Source organism: Rhipicephalus sanguineus, chromosome 3 (assembly GCF_013339695.2).
Source record: "Rhipicephalus sanguineus isolate Rsan-2018 chromosome 3, BIME_Rsan_1.4, whole genome shotgun sequence".
Taxonomy (NCBI): domain Eukaryota; kingdom Metazoa; phylum Arthropoda; class Arachnida; order Ixodida; family Ixodidae; genus Rhipicephalus; species Rhipicephalus sanguineus.
In genome coordinates, this window is record NC_051178.1 from 17,784,100 (window position 1) to 17,809,082 (window position 24,983).

Genomic DNA, 24,983 nt, shown 5'->3' on the forward strand with positions numbered 1-24,983 from the left:
TTATGTGAACTGCAGTGGGTCGGCAAATGTGCCCCATCTTTACCTTTTAGTGCTAGCTCGTGATCCCGCGCACGCTCATTCGCGCACCTTCCCGTCTGGCCGACATACTTCTTGCCACAGGATAGCGGAAATTCGTACACAACACCGGTGGCACATTTTGTGTACGACTTGGCGTGCTTCTTGCCGCAACCACCTTTCTTGCTCCCATCAAATAGGATACGTGGGCATAGCTCAGACAGCTTCCGCGGCGCAGAAAAAGACAATTGGCACGCTATGTCTGTTAGCAACCTTCTTTAGGTTGTGTGCCACCCGGTGCATATACGGTACGACCTCAGGTCTCACCGTTCTCCGCTCTTGCCCAGAGCGAGAGTGAACACCCCAGAACCGTGGTGTTCACTCTTGAACTTCTGGAGGAGCGACTCGGCGACGGCGATGGGGAGTGTGCGAGGGAAACCAGCCAAGACCAGACGATCCAACTGGTTTTGAAAACCCTTCTGCATCACGTGTCAGCACGACCTTGCAAGTGCATACTCTAGGCAATGTTTAGCTATAGCCCTTTTCACAGTTTTCGAATGCGGCGACTCATATGGCAGCAGTTCTTTTGTAGACCTAGGCGAATAAAGCCAACAGGCGTGACACCTCAGCAGGGTAATGTTCAAGTCTAAAAACTGCAAGGAGCCGCGAACCGACAACTCGTGTGTGTACTTAGACATGAACCGACTAGCCCAGCAACGTGTACTTCTAAGTGCCGATTCGCGTACGACGAGCTCTTGTTTCTAGGTCATGTGATCAGCAAGTCTGGAGTGTGCCCAGACCCGCGGAAAACAGCTGGCATCGCCGACTTCGAACCACCCACTGACAAGAAGGCCGTGCGCCGATTTCCCGGCTTATGCGCCTATTACAGACGCTTCGTCAAAAACTTTTCACGGATCGCCGAACCACTGACGCTTTTCCGGACGACTAACGTGAAATTCAGGTGGGAAACGGCGCAAGTGCAAGCCTTTCAAGAACCTAAACGACGCCTGCAGACGCCACCCTGTAACATTCGCAGTGATCGCCCTCTTTCTACGTCGGGGCTTTCTGATAACATTGCCCCGCTTGCTGTTATCTTGCTGTTTTCTTTTCTTTCGTGCCAACTTGCGATTGGCTGTGTAGCGCTTAAAAACGCGTCGCAAGGTGAATAAACTGGGATTGTCTTCCTGGCACTGCTTGAGTGGTCTCTTTCCTGGGCCGGCTGTCGTCCAGCCGCCGAATACGTAACAGCTGGTGGTAGCGGTGGCGGCGGTATGGAGCGCACGTCGAAGGCGGCCTTGGCGTCCGGTTTGGTGAGAGCACGGCTTGCTTGACTTCATGGGGAGCATTAGCAGCATTTACTTGGTAGTCGAGGCTCTTTGTTGTTGACTTTGCTAAATAGTAGTACATATCAGGGTAGCACTTGTAAACAGCAGTCATGATCCTCACATCGTTAACGAAACCCAACCTAGTGCTGCTAGCTGAAGAGCTCGGTATCCCTGTACAGAAGTCTATGCGGAAGCCTGCAATTATCGAAGCGATATCCAAATGCGGAGCAAACGACGACGACGTCGAGGAATGTTGGAGGGCAGTCTCGGAAAGACTCAAAGAACGAGAAGTAGAACTGAAGTTAAAAGAGATGCAACTGCATAGCCTTGAACGCAATGAGAGTTACATGCAACCTTTCAAGGCTGGCAGTGACATCACTTTGTATCTCGTCAACTTTGAGAGGCCGTGTACAAGAGCTGCACTTGCAAAAGAGACTTGGTCGCAACGCCTGTTGACATTGCTTCAAATGAGGCAGCCGATGCAATCACGAGAATGCCAGATGAAGATGCTCATGATTACGAAAAAGTGAAACTTCAGTTGAGGCGAAGGTACAGCTTGTCAACAGAAGCCTTGAGGATGAAGTTCCGTAACACGAGGCGTGGCCAAGGGGAGTCATTTTCAGAATTCGCCTACAGATCCATGAGCTTGTTAGAGGAATGGCTTAAGAGCGCCAACGCATACGAGGAAAAGCAACGCCTGAACTGTTTGCGCTCGAGCAGTTTTATGCGTCCATTCTGGACCAAATGCGGCTGTGATTCAGGACAAGCCAAACGTAGAGACTTTGCACACGGCAGCCAGCTTGGCGGACAAGTACCGTTCCCGTAGAATACAAAGTTCGGAAGAACAACGAATGAAGCCGTCAGGAGCATTCAAGAAGCTTCCCAAAGGAACGAAAGAAACTAACCAGGAGAAGCCAGGCGACAGCCCAAGGGCATGCAGCCAATGCGAGTGAACCGAAAAGTTCCATGTTAGAACAACCGCTCGTCTGCTATAAATGCCAACAACCGGGTCACATCGCCGTCGGTTACCGACAGCCAGCAGTTTCCGTCAATTTGCTAACCGAAGAGAGCGATTTACTCTTGCCCTACACATATGACATGAAGGTGAACGGCATCAGTTGCAAGGTTCTGCACGACACAGGAGTAACATTTCATATCGTCCACCCGTCATTTGTTAAGCCCGAGAGCTTAACAGGTTCATGTGTATGGGTACGCCAGGCACTAGAGCCAGACATGAAGTGTTTGCCGGTAGCCAGAGTCGAAATGACGGGCGCCTTTGGCACGTTCGAAACTGATGCTGCGGTTCCCGATAAACTTCCTCAGAAAATTCCCTACAGTTTTTTCTAACTGATCAATGAGGGACTTTCAAAATGCAGGAATAGAACTTATGCTAACCCTGTAATGGTCGTCACGAGGTCCCAAACAAGAGCGGAAGCTACCAGCGCTACCCGTACCACGGAAATTCCAGACCAGAGTGAACCGACACAGGCTACTGCACCAAGCGAAATTGTTCATGTCGTCGCCAATTGTGTCGCGCCAGCCATTGATAACAGCACTCCCGTCGGTAATGCGCTCCCAGGTGAAGCGAAAAACCCAGTCAGTGAAAATTTTCAGCTTCTAGCGAAGTTAGACAAAAGCGCTCTCAAAATGGAGCAGGCAAACGACGAGTCTCTGAAGACGTGCTGGGAAAAATCAAAACGGAAATAAAAGAGAGCCGTGTCGTTCATAGTCAAAGAGGGCATTTTGTACAGAACATTCAAGAACAAGAAAGGCAGAACCTTTGAACAGCTTCTCGTTCCTAAAAAGTATCCAGTTGCACTTTTGGGTTGGGTTCACAGCGATGGCTGGGCTGACCATTTAGGCATCAACAAGACCAAGAGCAGGTTATTGAACGACTACTACTGGCCGATGTGCTTCAAAGAATCTGAGAACTGGGTACGTTCCTGCAACGTTTGCCAAAGGACGGGGCGACCACACGAAAAAAAAGTCAGTTTCGCCGCAAGGGCGAAACAATGAATGCGATAGCAAGAAATTAATGCTATACGAATTGAGGCTCGCCAATGGATACTCTCAGTTTGAACAGCGCTCCTGTTGCAAAGGCGTCCGAAGCAGCGAAGGAAGCTAGCGTGCTTCAAGTGTCGAGCTGTGACACTCGATAGTTCGCGCTCATCTTCTGTTTGTTCGTTTAGCGGCGTCCCTTGAGCTCGAGTGACTTTCGTACGCTCCGTAACATGAGCGCGGACATCACGGTGAAAGTTTGAAAGATTACTCTTCCCCTCACCACGAGAAAACCGCGCGAGCAGACAGCGGAAGGGCGAGGTTCTCCCTGCGCAAATATAAGAACAAGCGAGCGAGCTCGCCGACGACTTTTAAATGCGCCCGTCGCGCTCCTAGCGCCATCTCGCTGGTAATGAAGAAACGCTTACTATCGCCTGCCGTCTCTGAGTCCGCACAGCGGTAAAGCGTGTGTATATAACGCTCGCCGTTAGTTACGTGGTGGATCTGCGTTTCGTGGCGTAGTGGATAGCGCCACCCTCTGCGGAGCTAGAGGTCCCTGGTTTGATTCCGCGCTTCGGAAGCATTTTTCTGAATTATTTTTCTTTGGGGCTTATATATATATATATATATATATATATATATATATATATATATATATATATATATATATACTTATACATATACGGTGCATGACGGCGGCGACGGCGACGGCAAAATCCAGCCGAGACTGTCCATATAATTGCTATTGCAATAAAACTCAAAGCACCTTTGGTCCAAGTGCCTTTGATTGGTGAACCTTTTCGCAGATTAGTTGTCGACATCGTAGGTCCATTACCAGTAACAGCGGCGGGCAACAAATACTTGCTAACACTCATTTGCCCTGCTACGAAGTTCCCGGAAGCAGTGGTGTTAGCCGAATTAAGCTCCACTGCAGTTGTAAACGCACTACTGGGCGTCTTTGCAAGGATTGGATTTCCTAGTGAAATCCAATGCGACCAAGGGTCTGTGTTCACAAGCGCGCTCACCACGGCGTTCTTGAAGAAATGCGGCATATCCGTTCACCACAGCTCAGTCTACCATCCGCAAAGTAATTCAGTCGAGAAACTTCACTCCGTAATGAAGCGCATTCTACGCGCGCTCTGTTTCGAGAAGGGCGCAGACTGGGACGAATCTGTTCCCGCGATGCTCTTGCTCTGCGCTCCGTCACTCACGAAGCGACTGGGTTCACGCCGGCGGAACTTGTTTACGGTCGAGTGCTTCGCTCCCCGCTAACGTTGTTGAAAGAAAAGTGGGAAGACAAGTTCGTAGACAAATCGGTTGTCGAGTACGTGCTGACCTTGTTGAAGCGCCTACGTGAATCGCAAGAACTGGCGCAGATTAACATGGCAGAAGCGCAGCAGCGCTCAAAGGTGTACTACGACAGATCCGCACGCACACGAACGTTCAAGGAAGGCGACAAAGTGCTGATCCTGCGGTCGTCAACGGCAAACAAACTGGAAGTAGCATGGGATGGGCCGGTCACGATTAAACAAAAGCTCTCCGACACCAATTACTTGGTAGCGACGCCCGGTAAACGCAATGATGTGACGATATATCACTGCAATCTAATGAAGCCTTTTATCGAACGCACTGAGACGTTGAGCATTGTCCTTAACGAGCCTGAAGAGATCACGTTCCTCTACCCCAAGTGCCAAGCCCCTGCTCTTCCCCATCAACTGAAGAGATACTCGAATCTGTCACTAAACAAGCTTCTCTAACTGACAAGCAAAGAAAGGAGTTAGAACTGCTTGTGCGCAACTTTAGCGACTTGTTTAGTCCCTCTCCCGGCAGGACAAATCTTGTGGAGCACGACATTGAATTAACATCCAGCCAACCTTTCCGAACCAGGATGCACAGATTTTCACACCGTCACGAGAACATCCTGAACGATTGTGTTCAAAACATGTTGACACTGGGTCTAATCGTGCCAGGAGAAAGCGAGTATGTGTCACCTATGTTTGTTGTAGAAAGTCCAGGCAAGGAACCGCGACCCTGCATCGATTATGGAAAATTGAATGCGACAGCAAAAACAAAGATGTTTCCCATTCCAAACGTTGAGGCCTCCATCGAGAAAGTGTCCGCGGCACGGTACATGTCTACGTTAGATTTGGTACGCGGTTTCTGGCAACTGCAACTAACGGAAAACGCCAGTAAGCTCGCCACTTTCATGACACCGACAGGCGCATATCGCCCTCTTGTGCTCACTTTTGGCCTCAAGAATGCACCCTTCGCATTTTCAAGCTTAATGCATGAAGTGCTCAAGGGAGTCGAGTCGTTCGCTGTTCCGTACCTTGACGATATAGCTGTTTTTTTGAGCACCTGGCAACAGCATTTGGAACATCTGCAGCAGGTATTCCTTCGAAAACGCGAGGCAGGCTTGACTCTCAAACTCGCCAAATGTCGTCTTGCGAGCTCTGAAGTCCGCTACTTGGGGCATGTTGTTGGCCAAGGGAAGCGACATCCTTCCGAAATAAAAGTTGAAGCAATCACTAGCATTCCTTTGCCGAAAACAAAGACTAACTTGCGTTCCTCTTTGGGTTTAGCTGACTACTACAGAAGCTACATTCCCAACATCGCAAATATCGCTAGTCCTCTCACAGATGCACTGCGCAAAACTGAGCCAACTATTGTGCGTTGGAATAAATCCCGTAAAGATGATTTTGCTAAGATCAAAAAGATTCTTGTCAGCAAACCGGTCCTCGCGGCACCAGATTACTCTCTCCCCTTCTTAATTCAGTGTGACGCCAGTGACCGCGGAATGGGCGTTGTTCTAAGTCAAGCAAACGAAAAGGGCGAGGAACATCCTATTGTCTACGCCAGTCGTAAGCTAACATCACGCGAGCAAGCCTACAGTACAACTGAAAAAGAATGTGCTTGCTTGGTCTGGGCTCTCGAAAAACTGTCGTGTTATCTCAAAGGCTCGTCATTTGTTTTTGAAACTGATTACTCACCTTTAGTGTGGTTAAATCAAATGTCGAACAAAAACAGCCGCTTGATGCGTTGGAGTCTAGCACTTCAGGAATTTGATTTCTCAGTGCGGCACAAGAAAGGCAAACACCATGCTAATGCTGACTGCCTTAGCCGAACCTATTAAGTGTTCCTTGTTTCTTTTATTCGGGTGCATGCAACTTGGCGCAAGTATATTTTTTAATTATCGTGTTCGGCTTTCACTGTCTGCTCCCAGTGAAACCAACTGTCGGGCTTTTCTAAGCTTGGGCGCCAAGTGGCTTTTGCCGTAGTTTCTGCGTTTCTGCCGCTCGTCCACTGAGCCATATCAGATCCTGTCGTGCCGGATGGCGAAGTAAACCCTGCTCCAGGCGCCTGCAGCCAACTCCCGTGCTGCAGCCAATCGACACTCGGCGAGTGGTGCCCGTTCTGAACATCGCCTCCTCTTGGCCTTTAATGCCAATCTTCGTGGCCGTGTTCCAGCCAGAAGACGCGCAATGCCATCTCCATTTCTTTCTGCGGTGGCTACTTCAACGACCAGTGCCACCATGCACCTCAGCGTCTTGACCCACGCCATGCACAAGGACAATATGACCGTGCGAAACGTGTCAGTGCTGTGCTTGGACAAACCTGCCCACGTGTTGGCTGCCTGTTCCCACCTCCAGCCGTTCATGAAGCGTCATCCTCTTGAACTTCTGTTATGGGTAGCTTTGGCCGAGTTGTAACATTCGCACTGCTCGCCCTCTTTCTACGTCGGGGCTTTCTGAAACATTGCCCCGCTTGCTGTTATCTTGCTGTTTTCTTTTCTTTCGTGCCAACTTGCGATTGGCTGTGTAGCGCTTAAAAACGCGTCGCAAGGTGAATAAACTGGGATTGTCTTCCTGGCACTGCTTGAGTCGTCTCTTTCCTGGGCCGGCTGTCGTCCAGTCGCCGAATACGTAACAACCCATACTTGCGCATTTCGACGATTGCGCCGATACGGAAATACACATCGACGCAAGCAGCGTAGGACTCGGTGCCGTCCTTGTGCAAAAGACTGACGGGCTTGGAAGGGTTAGCAGTTATGCTAGCCGGTCACTATCCAAGGCAGACGCTAACTATTCCACAACAGAAAAGGAATGCCTTGCCATCCTCTGGGCTACGTAAAGTTTCGCCCCTACCTCTATGGCAGCCCTTCAAAGTTGTCAGTGACCATCACGCCTTATGTTGGCTAGCTAACTTGAAGGACCCTTCAGGTCATCTCGCACGATGGAGGCTGAGGCTTCAAGAATTCGACATTACCGTCGTGTACAAGTCCGGGCGAAAACAGTCTGACGACGACTGCTTCCTCGGAACTATGAGTGTCGACGACTTCGCCGAAAGGCAACCGAGACGACGCGGAACTGGGGGGCCTTATGGAGTACCTCGAGTGCAAGACCGCCGTTGTTCCGAAGGTATTCAAGCGAGGACTGCCGTAGTTTTTCTTACGGAACGGCATTCTCCTGAAGAACTTTTCGCCACTTCGAACCGACTACCTTCTCGTCGTGCCCTCACGACCCGACGGCTGGACACCTCGGTATTTCCCGCACGCTCGCCAGAATACAGGAAAAATACGACTGGCCACGCCTTGCTGCTGACGTCGCCCACTACGTTAGGACTTGCCGAGACTTCCAGCGACGAAAGACACCACCGACTAGGCCAGCGGGACTTCTGCAGCCAATCGAACCACCTCACCGGCCGTTCCAGCAAATCGGGATGGACCTACTGGAGCCGTTCCCGACGTCGACTTCCGGCAACAAGTGGATCGTCTTGGCAACTGACTACCTCACCCGCTACGCTGAGACAAAGGCCTTGCCCAAAGGCAGTGTCGCCGAGGTAGCCAAGTTCTTCGTGGAGAACATTGTCTTGCGCCATGGCGCCCCAGAGGTCCTCATCACAGACAGTGGTACCACCTTTACTGCGGACCTAACTCAGGCGATCTTCAAATACAGCGAGACGAGCCACCACTACACCACCGCCTACCACCCGCAGACCAATGGCCTCACCGAACGTCTAAATAAGACCGTCACCGACATGCTGACCATGTACGTCGACGTTGAGCACAAGACGTGGGACGCCGTCCTTGCGTACGTGACCTTCGCTTACAACACGCCCGTCCAAGAAACAACGCAGATGACGCTGTACAACTTGGTCTACGGAAGGAGCCCGGCGACGACGCTCGACGCCATGCTACCGAACGTCACCGACGAAGAAAACCTCGACGCCACCGCTTACTTACAACGTGCAGTAGAAGCTCGACAGCTCGCCCCCCTGCGCATCAAGACCCAGCAGTACACCGAGAGCCATCGCTACAATCTTCGACGACGCTTCGTGGAATACCAACCCGGCGACCGTATTCGGGTCTGGACGCCGATACGCCGACGTGGGCTTAGCGAAAAATGCCCCCACCTCCCCGAAGGGAATCGTGCGGAAATGCGAATGCATTTCTTGCGCCGAGAGAGGGTACCGTTGCCGTCAGGCATTCGCCTTCACCGACTTCTGCCATCGCCTTGAGAGGCGCTCAGCCAGCGAACGGTCCAGAGTGAGGCGCGAGCGGACGGGAGAGTGGGGCGCCAGCGTGCTCGGCTCGGCTTTGGCGTTTCACAGCGGCGTCTCGAGCATACATTTCCGGATGTGGTGGTAATGGTTTGAAGAGGAAAAGGCGCCTAATTTCTGCAGCCCGGTCGGGAGCACGGCGCAGCATTTCCGGATGTTCTTGAGGGGTGCCCAGCCAGCGAACGGTCGAGAGTGAGCCGCGAGCGGACAGGAGCGTGGGGCGCAGGGAGGAGAGAGAGCGAACGGCGAGAGGAGTGGCGAAGCACTGCACCTACCCTCTCCTACACTCTCTCGCACCACATGCTCCGGTTGCTAGGGGCGAGGATAAGCGCGCGCGCCCGCAGCTGTTGCTACGGGAGAGGGCGCCGCGGACAACGCCGGACGCTTGACATAGCCCGACTAAGAAATGCATTCGCATTTAAAACTCCTTCGGCGATACTCCGGGCCATACAGGGTTTTTCGACGCCTCGGCGCTCTTGACTACGAGGTCATCCCGGACGGCATTACGAACTCCCAGCGACGCCGCGCACGGCCTAAAGTCGTCCATGTCGTGCGCCTTAAGGCGTTTTTTGCGCGTTAGCGAACCTGGGGACTCTACTTTTTCCTTTGTTATTGCAATTTATTTATGTAAGCACTTGTTTATTTTTCTTCTTTGTTCTTACACAAGCATCGGGACGATGCTTTTTTCAGATGGGGGGCAATGCCACGCCCACTTTTTGTTTTATGTTGATGTATTCGGGTTTAACCAGTAAGGACGGTTATCAACGCTCGACGCTGTCCGCGAAGCAGTGTTCGAGAAACTTCGCGATTGTAGTAGATCGTTTTGTTAAGACTGCGCGCCGCGCGCAAATGTTCCAGCTTTGTGGAGAGATAACGCCGCCACGAGCGATATTACTGGAAAGTTCGATGGCGCCTCTATAAAAGCCCACGCGCGTGACCGCTTGTCAGTTGATCGACGGTCGACGTTCTGTTCGCCGCTATCAGTGCATACCGTGTGTATTGCTTTCCATTTCCCGGCCACAAGTTTGGCCGAATAAACAGTTTCATCTTGAAACCGCCGACTGCTGTCTTCGTCGACGTCACGACCACGTGACAATATCTTCAGCTGTTTTGTAGCAAGCCTGACGCAGGACATACCCAGACCAGACGCACGATGCCGAAGATACTTAGGACAACGCCTCCTCTAGAGATTCTACATCCTCTTGGTTGCCAGATGATGTAGTAACACAGATGCATACTCAAGCCAACGAAGGAATGTTCCATTATTCAGAGAACGCGCGAGTTTTATCTTTTCCTGCGGTGGCGCTGCTGTGGCTGTTGATGTTGGTGCGTTGACACAGCAACACGATGTACTTTTCCGGTAATCCACGCAGAAACGTAGGGTCCCATGCTGCTTCTTCACTAACACCACGGGAGACGACCATGGGCGGCTGGATGATGCTGTCGCCTAGCATTCAGTCGACTTGCGACTATAAGGCCTTTCGTTCTAGCCACGAAACTCGGTTTTCTGGCGGATCGCTCCGGGAATTTCTTTTGTTACGATCCAATCTTTTGCGACGGCGGTCTGTCAAATCCTGGACGACGACTAGAAGCAGTCCTTCCGTCCCTCTCCTGCCCAAGAAAAGCGTAGAAAGAAAATTCCTAATTTGTTCGAAGATTACTGTTATATGCTCCAACCTAATAAGGTTTTCAAAAGCTAAACTTCAATAGTCTGAGTATCTTACCCCAGAAACACACCAACACTTACGTGTGGATTGGGCTTTTATTCATGTAATCGGCTGCAGCGAGAGAGGCACTCAGAACGGCTTCCACACAGCACAAAATACGTCCTGCACAGCTTATCGAACACTTTAAATCATTGTTTGGCGCTCGAGAGACACATGTATCAGCTGCACTTCTCACAACCCATCCGAGTACAACGAACACAACCTGGAGGCCAGCAGGGACGTGCAGATGTCAAGCTGCATACCGATGACCAGTGGTTATCAGAGTCCGATCGCTAGTCCATGCCAGATACCTCTGCCCATCCAGGAAGCTTCTCCACATATTACGAACATGGCGCATTCTTTCCCTGCTTTCAATTCGTTTGCACTTTGGTGATGTGCAATGTGCCTTAGCGATCGGATACAACCCATGATCAGGTCGATACCTAAAGCTGCTTGATGCTTTGTGGAATTCCTGCAAAGTTTTTGTTGCCTGGACATAAAGCACGTCATCATTTTTCGAGCAGTATTTTCGAAAACTGGTGCAATCATTAAGTTTTTAAAATACGGCAAGCCAGTCATGACGTCAAGTAGAGCAGCCGTCTCAAAGGATCGAAGCAGGTCAGGCTTTGTAGGAAAAGCGTTGTTTAGAATTTCACCACCTTTAATTTGCCCGCTAGGGGGGGGGGTATGGTCACACGACCGAGTTAGTGCGGAAAGAGGATGCTCAACATCCTCCTTCTCACTGCAGTTTTCACCACTCAGCTGGCTTGAACCACCAATTTGAATATCTGTCAATTTCTCATTGTTATCGCTACTGAATCATGAGAGGCGAAATATGGAGCCTCAACATCTCCTCCATGTCATCTTTACTCTCTGGCTTGAAAATCCCGACATGTGAAAAAATAAATATGGAGCACACGAAGACACAAAAAGCCGGTTGCCCAAGTTAACTAACTTTAGCCGTTTTAGCCCTCACTGTGATTATTCATGTTTGAGAATATCACTGGCGAAGCTGCCCACCTAAGCAGTGTGCAGTCTGAAAGATACTGCTTTAAGAAATAATGAATGTTCTTGCACAGATAGACTCAGTTAGTCCTTTCTGCGCAACCAGTTACCACAATCAGCGCAACATCAGATCAGGTCGCTAACTAGACGCATGAGAAAATACCAGCCAACACCTACGACTGAATCACCTATTTGACACTAACAAGAATATTCGTATTAAAAAAAGCCGGCACTTCCCACGCATTGTGGGAATCCATGTAATGCGAAGCAGCCAGCAAACAGCTGTATACATCGTCTTGTATGTCATTGAGGAAAATGCGTGTCATGATTTTCTTGTTAACTCCTATTATTTATGTTCGTCACACAGTAACGTCGCGCAATACCAACTTCGGGGTAGATCAAGCTAGCGAAACGGCCGCCAGCGCACCATGAGCGTGGCATGTAAGTCATGTTGTACATGAAATGCTTGTCATGATTTTCATGTTCACACCTGTTATTTATGTTCATCACCCAGTCACGTTGAAAGATACCAATTTTGGTGTATATCAAGCTAGCGAAACGGCCGCCAGCGCCCCATGAGCGTGGCACGTAAGTCATGCTGTACATGACATGCGTGTCACAATTTTCATGTTAACTCGTGTTATTTATGTTCGTCACAGAGTCACGTCGCAAGATACCAATTTTTGTGTATACCAAGCTAGCGAAACGGCCGCCAGAGCACCATGAGCGCGGCACGTAAGTCATGCTGTACATGACATGCGTGTCATGATTTTCATGTTAACTCCTATTATTTACATTCGTCGCACAGTCACGTCGGAAGATACCAATTTTGGTTTATATCAAGCTAGCGAGACGGCCGCCAGCGCACCATGAGCGTGGCACGTAAGTCATTCTGTACATGACATGATTTTCATGTTAACTCGTGTTTTTATGTTCGTCACACAGTCACGTCGCGCAATACCAATTTCGGGGTCTATCAAGCAAGCGAAACAGCCACCAGCGCACCATGAGCGTGGCACGTAAGTCATGCTGTACATGACATGCGTGTCATGATTTTCATGTTAACTCGTGTTTTTGTGTTCGCCACACAGTCACGTCGCGCAATACCGATTTCGGGGTAGATCAAACTAGCGAAACGGCCGCCAGCGCTCCATGAGCGTGGCACGTAAGTCATGCTGTACATGACAGGCGTGTCATGATTTTCATGTTAACTCAAGATATTTATGTTCGTTACACAGTCACGTCGCAAGATACCAATTTTGGTGTATATAAATCTAGCAAAACGGCCGCCAGCGCCCCATGGGCGTGGCACGTAAGTCATGCTCTACATGACATGCGTGTCATGATTGTCATGTTAACTCGTGGTATTTATGTTCCTTACGCAGTCACGTCGCAGGTTACCAATTTTGGTTATATAAAGCTGGCGAAACGGCCCCCGGCGCACCAGGAGCGTGGCACGTGTCATGCTGTACATGACATGCGTATCATGATTTTCATGTTAACTCGTGTGTTATTTATGTTTGTCACACAGTAACGCCATGCAATACGAATTTCGCGGTAGATCAAGCTTGCGAAACGGCCGTCAGCGCGCTATGAGCGTGGCACGTAAGTCATGCTGTACATGACATGCGTGTCATGATTTTCATGTTAACTCGTGTTTTTATGTTCGTCACACAGTCACGTCACACAATACCGATTTCAAGGTAGATCAAACTAGCGAAACGGCCGCCAGCGCTCCATGAGCGTGGCACGTAAGTCATGCTGTACATGACACGCGTGTCATGATTTTCATGTTAGCTCGAGTTATTTATGTTCGTTACACAGTCACGTCGCAAGATACCAATTTTGGTGTATATAAATGTAGCGAAACGGCCGCCAGCGCCCCATGAGCGTGGCACGTAAGTCATGCTGTACATGACATGCGTGTCATGATTGTCATGTTAACTCCTGGTATTTATGTTCGTTACACAGTCACGCCACGCAATACGAATTTCGCGGCAGATCAAGCTTGCGAACGGCCGTCAGCGCGCTATGAGCGTGGCACGTAAGTCATGCTGTACATGACATGCGTGTCATGATTTTCATGTTAACTCGTGTTTTTGTGTTCGTCACACAGTCACGTCGCGCAATACCGATTTCGGGGTAGATCAAACTAGCGAAACGGCCGCCAGCGCTCCATGAGCGTGGCACGTAAGTCATGCTGTGCATGACACGGGTGTCACGATTTTCATGTTAACTCGAATTATTTATGTTCGTTACACAGTCACGTCACAAGATACCAATTTTCGTGTATATAAATCTAGCGAAACGGCCGCCAGCGCCCCATGAGCGTGGCACGTAAGTCATGCTGTACATAACATGCGTGTCATGATTTTCATGTTAACTCGTGTTATTTATGTTCCTCACACAGTCACGTCGCATGATATCAATTTTGGTGTATATCAAGCTAGCGAAATGGCCGCCAGCGCACCATGAGCGTGACATGTAAATCATGCTGTACATGAAATGCGTGTCATGTTTTTATGTTGTGACTTGTCACTTATCTTCGTCATACAGTCACGTTAAGCCATACCAATTTTGGTGTACATTCAATTAACCAAGCGACCAGAGAGAGAGAGAGATAAAAGCAAAGGAAAGGCAGGGAGGTTAACCAGGTTGTACCCGGTTTGCTACCCTACACGGGGGGAGGGGAAAGGGGAGAAAAAAGAATAGAGATAGCGAGGAGGAAAGAGGGAACAAGTAATACGCGCACACACATCAGTGTTCACCGCATACACACAGCCACAACGGAGAAATATTTAACATCGGTTCCTCTGCGAGATGTTAAAAAAGGCTTGCAAGGACTGGCTCCAAGGAATCGAGAACTTGCAGAGCGAATTGAGCTGACGGTGTTGTCATTCCGTTGAGGAGAGTGCGCCTCGTGGTCATGAGAGACCTCAACACAGCGCGGACTTGTAGGTTCTTGTCGTGGCAGTCATCTGTAGACGATGAAGCACACTGCGGGGCATTCTGCATCGGCTCTTTAGGAGTGCGCAATGGTGGCAGCGAGGGCCACGCGACATCCGCCACCGCTTTCAAAGCTTCTGCACCTTTCCGGCCAGAGGCGTAGCCAAGGGGGGGGTTGGGGGGGTTCAAACCCCCCCCCCCGAAATTTTTCAATTTTGCTTGCATATATATACATGCACACATACAAACACACGCACGAACATACATAATGTATGGTTGAACCCTCCCCCGAAAAAAATTTCTGGCTACGCCCCTGTTTCCGGCTCTCCAATTGTGATGCATTGGGCGATGGTGGTGGCGGCAGTGGTGGTAGCTGTCGCTTAAGGGATGTCTGACGATCTGTCGGAGTAGGAGATCAGGAGAGCACAAGGTCGTAGGCGGCGAGATAGATGGATAGATTGATATATACGCTCAAAGTTGTAGAAGTTCGCTAAGAAATGCTTCGCATTTAAAAATTACACCATCTCCCACTAAAGGGAACTATGTGTGGCACAGAGCAAGAATTCTCGAGGAGGCGAAACTGCGCTCGCTCGGGCGTCCTAATATAGTCACAGAATCGGGCACAGCCGTCACGCGCCCTCTGTCGTGATTGTCCGCTAGCGGAGAAGGAAAAATCTGCGCGTGCTACTCACCGCGCTCTCTAACGAAGCTCGTCGGTTCAAGGTCATTCGTCGCCGATTCGCCGTTCGCGCTTCACGCCCGAATGGATGTGTTTTAAATGCGAATGCATTTCTTAGTCGGGGGTTGTCCTGCGTCCCTCGCCGGCGTGCGCACAGATCTCTCCGCGCGCGCTCCTCCTCGCCACTAGCAACAGCTGCGCCGCGCCTAGCAACTGGAGCAGGTGGTGAGCGGCGGAGGATAAGGGAGAGGAGGAGCGCGCGGGCGTGTGATGGCGCTCGCATCGCGGAGCAGCGGAGGGTAAGGGAGATGAGGAGTGTAACCGGTGAGGGCGCTCGCATCGCGGAGCTCGCTCGGCGGAGAGAGAGCTCGGGCGCTCCTCCTCTCCGCGCTCGGACCTATATATATCATGCAGGGAGCGCGCGCTTTGATGTCTTGATAGCGATGGAAGTCGGTGAAGTCGAATCTCTCGCGGCAACGATACCACTAGGACGAAGTGCAACACAATGCAACTCGAGCATTGCGCCTCTACGTGCACACTCGCGTCTTTCTTCATTAATTAATCGCACACTCATCGGGTGCACCCAAATGCATTCGCATTTCCTCACGATCCCCTTCGGGGAGGTGTGGGGGATTTTGTGCGTCCTCGCCGGCTCGATATTTTAACGCGACAGCGTTAAAGAGCTCGTTTCGCAGAAATACCGGTGTCGGTGAGGCTAGCAATTGAAAAGGCGATGCGCACGGGGCCCGATTACGCTATCACCTTCTACTCTTAAAGGAGAAGCTCAAGCGCACTCCCAAGTTTTTTCGGTAAATTAGCGAGAAATATGGCATCACATACAGGAAAATTACGAGCGTGATATATTTTGTGCAACGCGAAATATGCAATTTTTGATAGCGTGAACTCAATGAGTTAGGTATAATTTATTTCAACGAATGATGGGAGTTACCCTATATGCCATCAATTCAGATTTAGGTTGTTGCGGCGGCCACATTTAGATGGAGGCGAAATGCTAAAGGCCCGTGTGCTTACATTTAGGTGCACGTTACAAAACCCCAGATGGTCGAAGTTTCACGTTGTCTTTTTTTGAGGACAGCAGACAAGTAGCTGGGACAGTGCACGGAAATATTAAAGGCACGGCGCCTCGTAACAACACTGGCCGTTTCGTTTTCTCAAGGAGAACTTCGCCACCAAGCTTGCCATAATAGCGCCGCCTGTCTATGTCACTGTCCGAGAAGTTCTTCTCGGAAATATAGTCACGAGGCGTCAGCTGTCGGTCTTTTCTTGGTATGGCGTGAGACTACTCTTCCAACATCACTGGGTCACTAGTAACTTTGAAGGTAATTACCTTTTTGCTTGCAGGACGCGTATTCACTGCTGCAGTTCGACACGACACATTTCCGCCACATCCTGAAGAAGTACTGGTCGGAATCTGCACTCTCCTTTGTCGCGGCGTGAAAAGCGCGAGCAAACATCGAGGAGTCGGCGCCTCCGGCGCAACGCGCGGAAGCCACTGAGAGCGCTAAAGAGAAAGAAACCAGGAAATCGCGATGGGAAATTCCCCTCCCAAGGCCACCTACGCATGCTCGCGCATAACATGCGAGCGAGGAGCGAGGGGTGCGTACACGCGGCGGCAGACGTTGTCTGCCCAAGGGCCACTACGAGCAGTTCGTTGCAGGCGTTGTACGGCCTATAATTCTTGCAGTATCGATTAGCAACTGCAGCTAAACTATCTTTCATATCTACCGATTGATGTTACAGACAGAAATCTTAGAAATTTTACAATGTACGCGGCGCTATCACGACGTTTATGCGTCGCGTCCATAGAAGAGCATGTAAAAGATGGCAACAGACCGAAATCTTCCTCTGTCGTGCTTCGGCGTAAGCGGCATTCCGCCGTGACGCTATCGCGCCGCCCCCGCGCGCTGCTGCGGCCTAGAGATTATCCTCCTCGAATACTTCTTTCTCCGTGCATGTGTGGATGCGAAGCAGCGGGGAGATGGTTAGCTTGAGCGGGAGATGGTGTAATTTTTTTAGTGTTAGCTACACTTGCCTAGCCGGAGCCGATTTCGCGTGGATCCTCATGAGCCGTGCTGCGCATGCGTGAGGATCAGTGATGTCACACAGCTGGCTAACCGGAGCCGGCATCTCACCCGCTCTCCGCCACCGCCGCGCGCGGCTAGCCGCTGCTTGTCTGCGCGCTCGGGAGGAATGGCGTTGTAGCCACGGCAGACAAACTGGCGCCGACGCGCACAGACTCCGCCACCGCCGCGGGCGACGCGCCGCCGCCGGTCTGCGCTTTCCAGAGGAGTGACGTCGTATCCTCGGCAGACGTATTGGCGCCAGCGCGAGCGCAGCTCTGCAGTCGCCGTCTGACACTGTGCTGGAACTAGGGTGCCTTGATGCGCGTTTTGTTGCGCGTTTTGTCCAGGGTGAGGACATCTGCGGCGCGGCTGCCATATTTTAGCCCACGGCTTCTTACCGGCGTCTCACCCCTCTACGGCAGCTGCGCTGAGAGGCACGAGACGCGGGGCAAAAAATGGCGTCGTGGCGGCATCAGCCCCTTCCAAGAATGGCAACACCCTAAGGGGGGCGCACACATCGAGGCACACTAGCTGGAACCGCTTGATAGCGCCTCTGACTGGCGTTTGCAGGTGGGTAACGCTATGAAGAAGGAGAGCGCAAATGCTGCTCAACGGCGCAGAAGAGCCGAGAAGCTTATTTCATCGGATCCCGAAGTAGTTGCCTGGCAATTAGCGCTTCAGCGTACGAAGAATGAACAGATGAAGTCTAATAATCCTAGACAATCTGGAAAGTCAAGAATAATCAGCTGAACCTTTCCTAACGCTACGTATATCCTGGCATAGCCGAGCTAAGCCACTGCAATTTTTTCTTGCGTTCTCGAGCCTGTGCCTTCCTCTGGCGTAGAATCAGCACTGTCTTCCGGTCTCCATCCAGCTCCCGCTGCGTGGAACTGCCGGCGTCCGAGATATTCGACTCCCACAATGTCGCAAGATCATGTGCGTCTGCATCCCTGCAGTTCATGCCATTGGTGTCGTCGTTGGATTCTTCAGCGAGAGAAGGAGAGCACGAGCGCCTCGCGTCTAGAGCCACAGAAGCATAGGCGGTCATCGGCCGCCCGTGCCACGTCAAGACGCCGGAGGCGTCTCTGCTACGTACTCGCCGCTAAAATCACTGGAACGGGAAAAGTACCGCGACCGTCCTGCCCGCCGCCATATTTGGTCCAGTGCGGCCGAAGGTGCGGCGGCGCTGTGTTGATTTCACGCGGAGTGACGCATGCTTTACGCATTGCGTGCGCTTTTCAGCCCCGAATAAAGCATACCGTTGTTCTCTAAGTGATTAGGAAAGAAATAGCGGCAGTTTTCACTTGCCTACACGCACACGCACGCGTGCTAAGGCGATAAAGAAATGCGAAATGCGCGGTATTTACGCGCTCGGCTGTCGGCATTTACTAAATGCGAAGCATTTCTTGGCGAACTTCTGCGACTTTGTATCTATCTATCTATCTATCTATCTATCTATCTATCTATCTATCTATCTATCTATCTATCTATCTATCTATCTATCTATCTATCTATCTATCTATCTAGCCGCCCATGACTGTGTGCTCTCCTGGCCGTTTCTCTAATGGGATGTACACCAAAGTTGGTATGGCATAACATAACTGTATGACGAATACAAATTACAGGTGATAACACGAACGTAATGACATGCATGGCATGTACACCATGACTTACATACCATGCTCATGGTAGCTCACAGCCGCTTCGCTAGCTTGATACTCAACAGAATTGGTATGGCGTGACAAGAGTGCATGATGATTATAAGTTACTGGTTAAACGTGCAAATCATGACAGGCATGCCATGTAAAACATGGTTTACATGACATGGTCTCGGGGCGCTCGCGGTCGTTTAACGAAATGCATATATATCAAATTGATATGAAGAGATATTTCTGTATGACGAACGTTAATGACAGGCGGTAACATGTAAATCATGTCTTAAATGACATGCGAGCCAATGTTTTCATGTTACCACCTGGTATTTATTTTCTTCACACAGTCATGCTTGCAATATCGATTTTGGTGCATATGAAGCCAGCGAACTGGCCGCGAGTACACTATGAGCATCACATGTAAACCGTGCCTTACATGACTTGCATGCCATTATTTTCATGTTAGCATCTGTTATTTATGTTCGTCATACATGCACGTCACGCAAGACCAATCTGTAGCAGTCAGTTATCATGGCGCACTGGTCGTTATATGCGAGTCCAAAGGCATAACTTTTACGCCAAACATAATTAAGAGCTGCCCTGCAATGTTATTGTGCATGAACCTTCTGCAGCAACCACGCGAAACAAGCTGCACTAGTGCAGGGGAGACGCAAACATTCCGCGAAACAACATTCGCGAATTCTCAGTGAAACGCTTACCTCACAAAGGCGGGTAACAGTCGTGGGAGCAAATTTTTCCTGCCGTGTGAAGCCGCACGGCCCGTCGCTTGGCATTCTTTCCATGGCATTCCCATGGGAATTGCAAAGAGCGCTTTCCCCATAGGCGTGTGCGCACGGAAGGGGGGGGGGGGGCCGTCCTCTTAGTCACCTAAGAGGGGGAGGGGCGCAAAATCTGCCGCATACATTGATCCCCCTAGTCAACTGAGAGAGGGGCGCAAAATCTGCCTCGCACATGACATCGTAGGGGGGGGGGCGCTGCAATGAACCTCCCCCCCCCCCTGACGGGGAACCCTGTGCAAGCCTTTGGCTTTGCCCGTTTCCCGCCGGCTGCTGCACCCAAAAGCGCAGCACCCAGGCAATTCTTCGATGCCTCGACATGCTTGCGATGAAGTGTCAGAACGATACGGGATGTCGTAATGTTCCTGCACGCTTTTCTGAGGCTATAAAAACAATCGCCCTCCGAAGCGCCGTGCGTCGGCGGCCGGGAGACACTAGTGAGGCGAGCGAGCTGGACCATTTATGTGGCGAAGCCGCCGAAAGGGCGCGGCGGCGAAGAGAAAACAAATGCGGAAATTTTCCCGTTACAGTGACTTTACTCCTCTCAGAAGAATAATGAGGCGCGCGAGAGGGGAGGAGCGTAGCAGAGAAGAGAGGGTGGGGACAGGCATGCGCATCACGTGGGGGGAGAGCCAGCGCCGCGGCTGCAGCGCGGGGGAGGAAAGGAGAGAAGGCGACCGAACACGTACGTAAAGAAGGAGAGTGGGGAGAAGGTTTGAGCATGCGCAGGAAGGATGGTCACGCTGCACACCACCGGATTGAACTCCGCCATAAGCTGCTTCGCATCTAAAAAGTCACAGTTTCACCGCAAGGGCGAAACAGTGAATGCGATAGCAACAAATTGTAGTGTTACACGAAGTGAGGCTGGCAGCTAACTGTTTTGTATCCGATCTCGCGTAAGTAAAAAACGCTGGCGTAAGAGAATACGGCCGCTCCAGGGAGATGTTCTCCACATAGTCACTTCGCATTGGTAGGGGAGCACGTAGAAGGATATGCGAGCCACCCGCTGTGATGCCTTTCGAGATAGCGCGCACACCAGCGATCGCGACCGCGGCTTTAGATCCAAAGTTCAAGGTAGTGGCTGCTCGCGCGACAACTGTCCACATAATTGCTATTTCAATAAAAATTACACACATCTCCCCGTAAAGGGAACCCTGAGTAGCATGCGAAGCAGCGCATGGGTCGACTTAAAGTTCCGTAAAGAGTTGCCGCGCCCTCGAACCGAGCGTCCGCGCCATCCGTGCCGGGTTGCAGCAGCTGCTTCAAGCGTTTCGCTGCCTTCGCCGCCGACTCGCGCTGCCGCACCGCTTCGCAATCATCTGCTCGGCGTTTACGTTTCGCTTCGGCATCATGTTGCCGCGCCGCTTCGATGTTTGCTTGCCGGCGTTGACGTTGGGCTTCGGCTGTGCGAGCCCTCGTTGCTTCCGTGGATTCTTGCAGGCGAAGTTCACGGCGCGTTTCCGCTTCTATCGCTCAAAGTTCGGGGTCGGTTTCCCGCCGCTGCCGTTTCGCGGCAGCGGTTCGAGCTCTCTTCTCCGCAGCAGTAGCAGCAGCATTGCTGCCGGTGGCGCTCATCGTGGTGTTGACGGTGGCGTTGCCAGGAGGAGAATGAGCGGAGCGCGCGCGGGTCATTTTCATCTAGCGGATAGGGAGCCTTCATACACACACTCCTCCCGGCGGGAGGCGTGTGTGTATGAAGGCTCCCTACTAGCGGAGCTGCCGGGGCGCCTCTAGCGGTCTCCTCCGGAAGCTTGGGCCAGCTGTTGTGCATGCGCAGTTAGGGTGTGGACGGCGCAGGGAAGGAACAGGCTCGACCATAAGCTGCTCCAGATCTAAAATACACATCATCTCTCACTACGGGCAACCATGGTGGGATGCGAAAACATCGCGGGGGGTGCGCATCGAGTTTCCGTTTCTCTTATGTCGCTGATGAGGCGGTGATTGTCGAGGCGTTTGAATTACCGGTTGCCGACGCTGATGTTTACGTTCGGCTTCCCGAGAACGCTGCGCCGTCTTCACTGCTCTGCAGCGGTGGTGGTGCCGCTGCAACTATGCTGACTATACTCGCGGACAACTTTTCTTGGCAATGAAGCGAAGGCTACAGAGCCAAAATGCACGTATCCTACCGCTAATATAGTCCTAGAATTGCGTCCGTATATTTTGCGTGAGATATATATAATAATCCTTCATTTCCTACATGTAGCTTTCTGAGGCGGAACGTAGCGCACACGAGCAAGATATTTGCAGTTCTTTTAATTTTTACGTTGCCACTTTGCGTTTTTGCGTGCGTGAAAAAGTCGCGCCTTTTACCCGTACGTTAGACGCTAAGCAGTGTTTGCGTTGACATGCAAGGCTAGCCATCACTTTCCACGGCGTTACGAGACGCGTGCCAAACCGGACTACTTCGCGTACCAGTACATCAGTATACGCTCCGGCCCCGTAGCTTTGCCTTCATTGCCAAGAAAAGTTGTCCGCGAGTATATATGCAAGTATCACAATGCACGGCGGCATCGGAAGCACGCGGATCACTCAAAACCCACTTGTCTTTATAGCGCAGATCCTTAGCCTTCTGCAAGATCGTGTGTCATGGTGCTCGGAACCGCTCGTTGCTGCTACCAGTACGCTTCACCTCGATGGACAGCCTCGGTGCGTGCTTCACAATCTCAACTGGCCGCCTTGGGAACGACTGTATCATCGCTCTACGTCACCGCGCGTGGAGCGCTACGCAGCACCACCACAGGCGGCGACACCATGGTGGCCGGCTATAAAAGCGCTTCCAGCTTACTTTACGGCCACAGGGCACGGCGGCATCGAAAACATGCGGATCACTCAAAACCCTCTTGTCTTCATTGCGCAGATCCTTAGCCTTCTGCAAGATCCAGTGTCATGGTGCTCTGAACCTCTCGTGGCTGCTACCAGTACGCTTCACCTCGATGGACAGCCTCGGTGCGTGCTTCACAATCTCGACTTGCCGCCGTGGGAACGACTGTGTTATCCCTCTACGTCACCGCGCGTGGAGCGCTGCGCAGAACCACCAGTGGCGGCGACACCATGCTGGCCGGCTATGAAAGCGCTGCCAGCTTACCTTACGGCCACAGGGCATGGCGGCATCGAAAACATACCGATCACTCAAAACCCGCTTGTCTTCATTCCGCAAGTAAGAAGGCATTACGGTAAGTGCTTTCGTTCCGATAACCGTTTTCCTTTAATGCTGCCGTGCCCTCCGCTGTGTGAAATGTTAAATGTACTCACTTACCCGGCCAGGAAATTGCTGTTCCTTGGAGGTGTCATAGAAGAAAATCTGGGCCCAGACAAAGCGCAAATTGCTAAACATCTTAACGAAATTGCATCGGACAATAAAGAAATCAAGGAATCTCGTCTTCCACACATTGAAAGGAAATTAGATTCAATTTCCGCTCTAGAACAAAGGGTAGCATTGTTTCAAGAGCAAACAAACTGAATGCGAAGCACTATTAAAGTACTTGAATCTAAAATAGGTGACATGGAAAACTATAGCAGACGCTCTAACTTGATCGTTTATGGACTTCCAGAAACAGAAAATGAAACTGACACCGCACTGCGGTGTTAGTTTCATTTTAGTTTCATGTTAGTTTAACTGCGGTAAATAAACATTTTTCAGGATATCCTCGAAATTGAGAGCGTACAAATCGAGCGTATACACAGACTAGGCAAGCAACGACATGGCTCGAGGAGACCTGTCGTTCTTAAACAGTTAGATTCAAAAAGTAAACATGCAATACTAAAAAGAGGCTTTAAACTCAAGGGCACGGGCTATTCTATTGGTGAGGATTTTTTTCAAAGAATTCGCGACATCCGAAGGAAATTGTGGGCTAGTGCGAAGCCGAACGGTGACAAAAGAGAAAAGGTTTCACTTGCGTTCGATAAGCTGTACTTACATACACAACGTGCCTTACGTCTGGGATTATGATTTGAACAATACAGTTCCGTCGCGTAAAAACGGCAATACGGGCGTGACCCGCCCGAATGCCAGAGGCTACACGCAGAAGCAAAGCAAGAATTGAGATTGAGGGGTGATAACGAGGGCCCTTTCACATCCGTTAAACGCGTTCATTTATCTCGTCAAGTTGCTCAGAATACCCACAATTTTACGAAACCGAAGGATAAGAAATTGCGAATCCTAAACATAAACGCACGAAGCACTGTAAACAAAAAAGATTCTATTGAGGCCACACAACTCGAATACGACCCGCACATTACTGTACTCACCGAAACATAGTTACGAAATGAAATAAGTGATGATTTAGTTTTCCCCTGAGTTGCAGTGTCTTTCGTAAGGACCGGACAAATAAATGCGCAGGGGTTGCTATCGTTGTCAAGCCTTAAATACAAGCGATTGTTTTAGCGGATGTCACTGACCTCGAGTGTTTGTGTATCAAAATAACTTGTTAGGGTCAATGCTTTGTTCTATACGCGTATTACAGACTGCGAGACGCTGCTCCTGAATATTTGCTGAAATTGCAAGAACATATCACACAATTCCAGAGTAAAAAAAGTTTTGTTATCCGCGATTTCAACTTACCAAATGTTGATTGGGAACTCCTTCAGGCAAGCCGCAAATTGAACGAGAATGATAACATAGTCTTTGACATCATACTTACTCACGACCTAGTTCACGTGCTTAGGCAACCTACTCGAGAACAAGGTTCGTCTAGTGCAATATTGGACTTAGCGTTCCTAAGCCATGATTTTTATGAGTATACAGTTTTAATTGAAAGTCGCCTGTCTGACCATCATGTTGTAAGTGTTACCATTCCTTTATTCAACTCAGTCGGTCACAAGCGCACAACCACTCGAAGCTTCCATCAGATCTTGCATAATGCAAGATCTGATGATGCATCTGTAGTTTAGTACACGGAAAGTTGTTATGATGACTTTATTGAAAATTTACCAATTTGATAGAATCTGCCATCACTGCATAAAGTCATTCGTACCAACCAAATCTAAAAAGATTCCTAAAGGCACCCCATGCATTACGCGCAAAATCATCCATCTAAAACGGAAATTAAAACGGCTGAAAAAGAATAATCGGCAATCAGCTACTATTCATGAACTTAAATAAATTTGGCACGTGCATTGCGCGAATCAAAGGACTTTTACTTTAAAACAACACTTCCAAAATTTTTAAAAAACGAACTTACGAAGTTTTCGACCTTCCTGAGCAATAGTAAGAAGCAG

The 24,983-nt window shown here is 50.4% G+C and overlaps 1 long non-coding RNA gene across 1 annotated transcript; it reads left to right on the plus strand.

Annotated features, from left to right (window-relative positions):
• Nucleotides 1-1,213: 1,213 nt before the first annotated feature.
• On the plus strand, nucleotides 1,214-7,210 carry LOC125757571 (uncharacterized). Its single transcript, XR_007415319.1, has 2 exons — nucleotides 1,214-1,325; nucleotides 6,656-7,210. It is a non-coding gene; the product is annotated as an uncharacterized LOC125757571 (long non-coding RNA).
• Nucleotides 7,211-24,983: the final 17,773 nt, after the last annotated feature.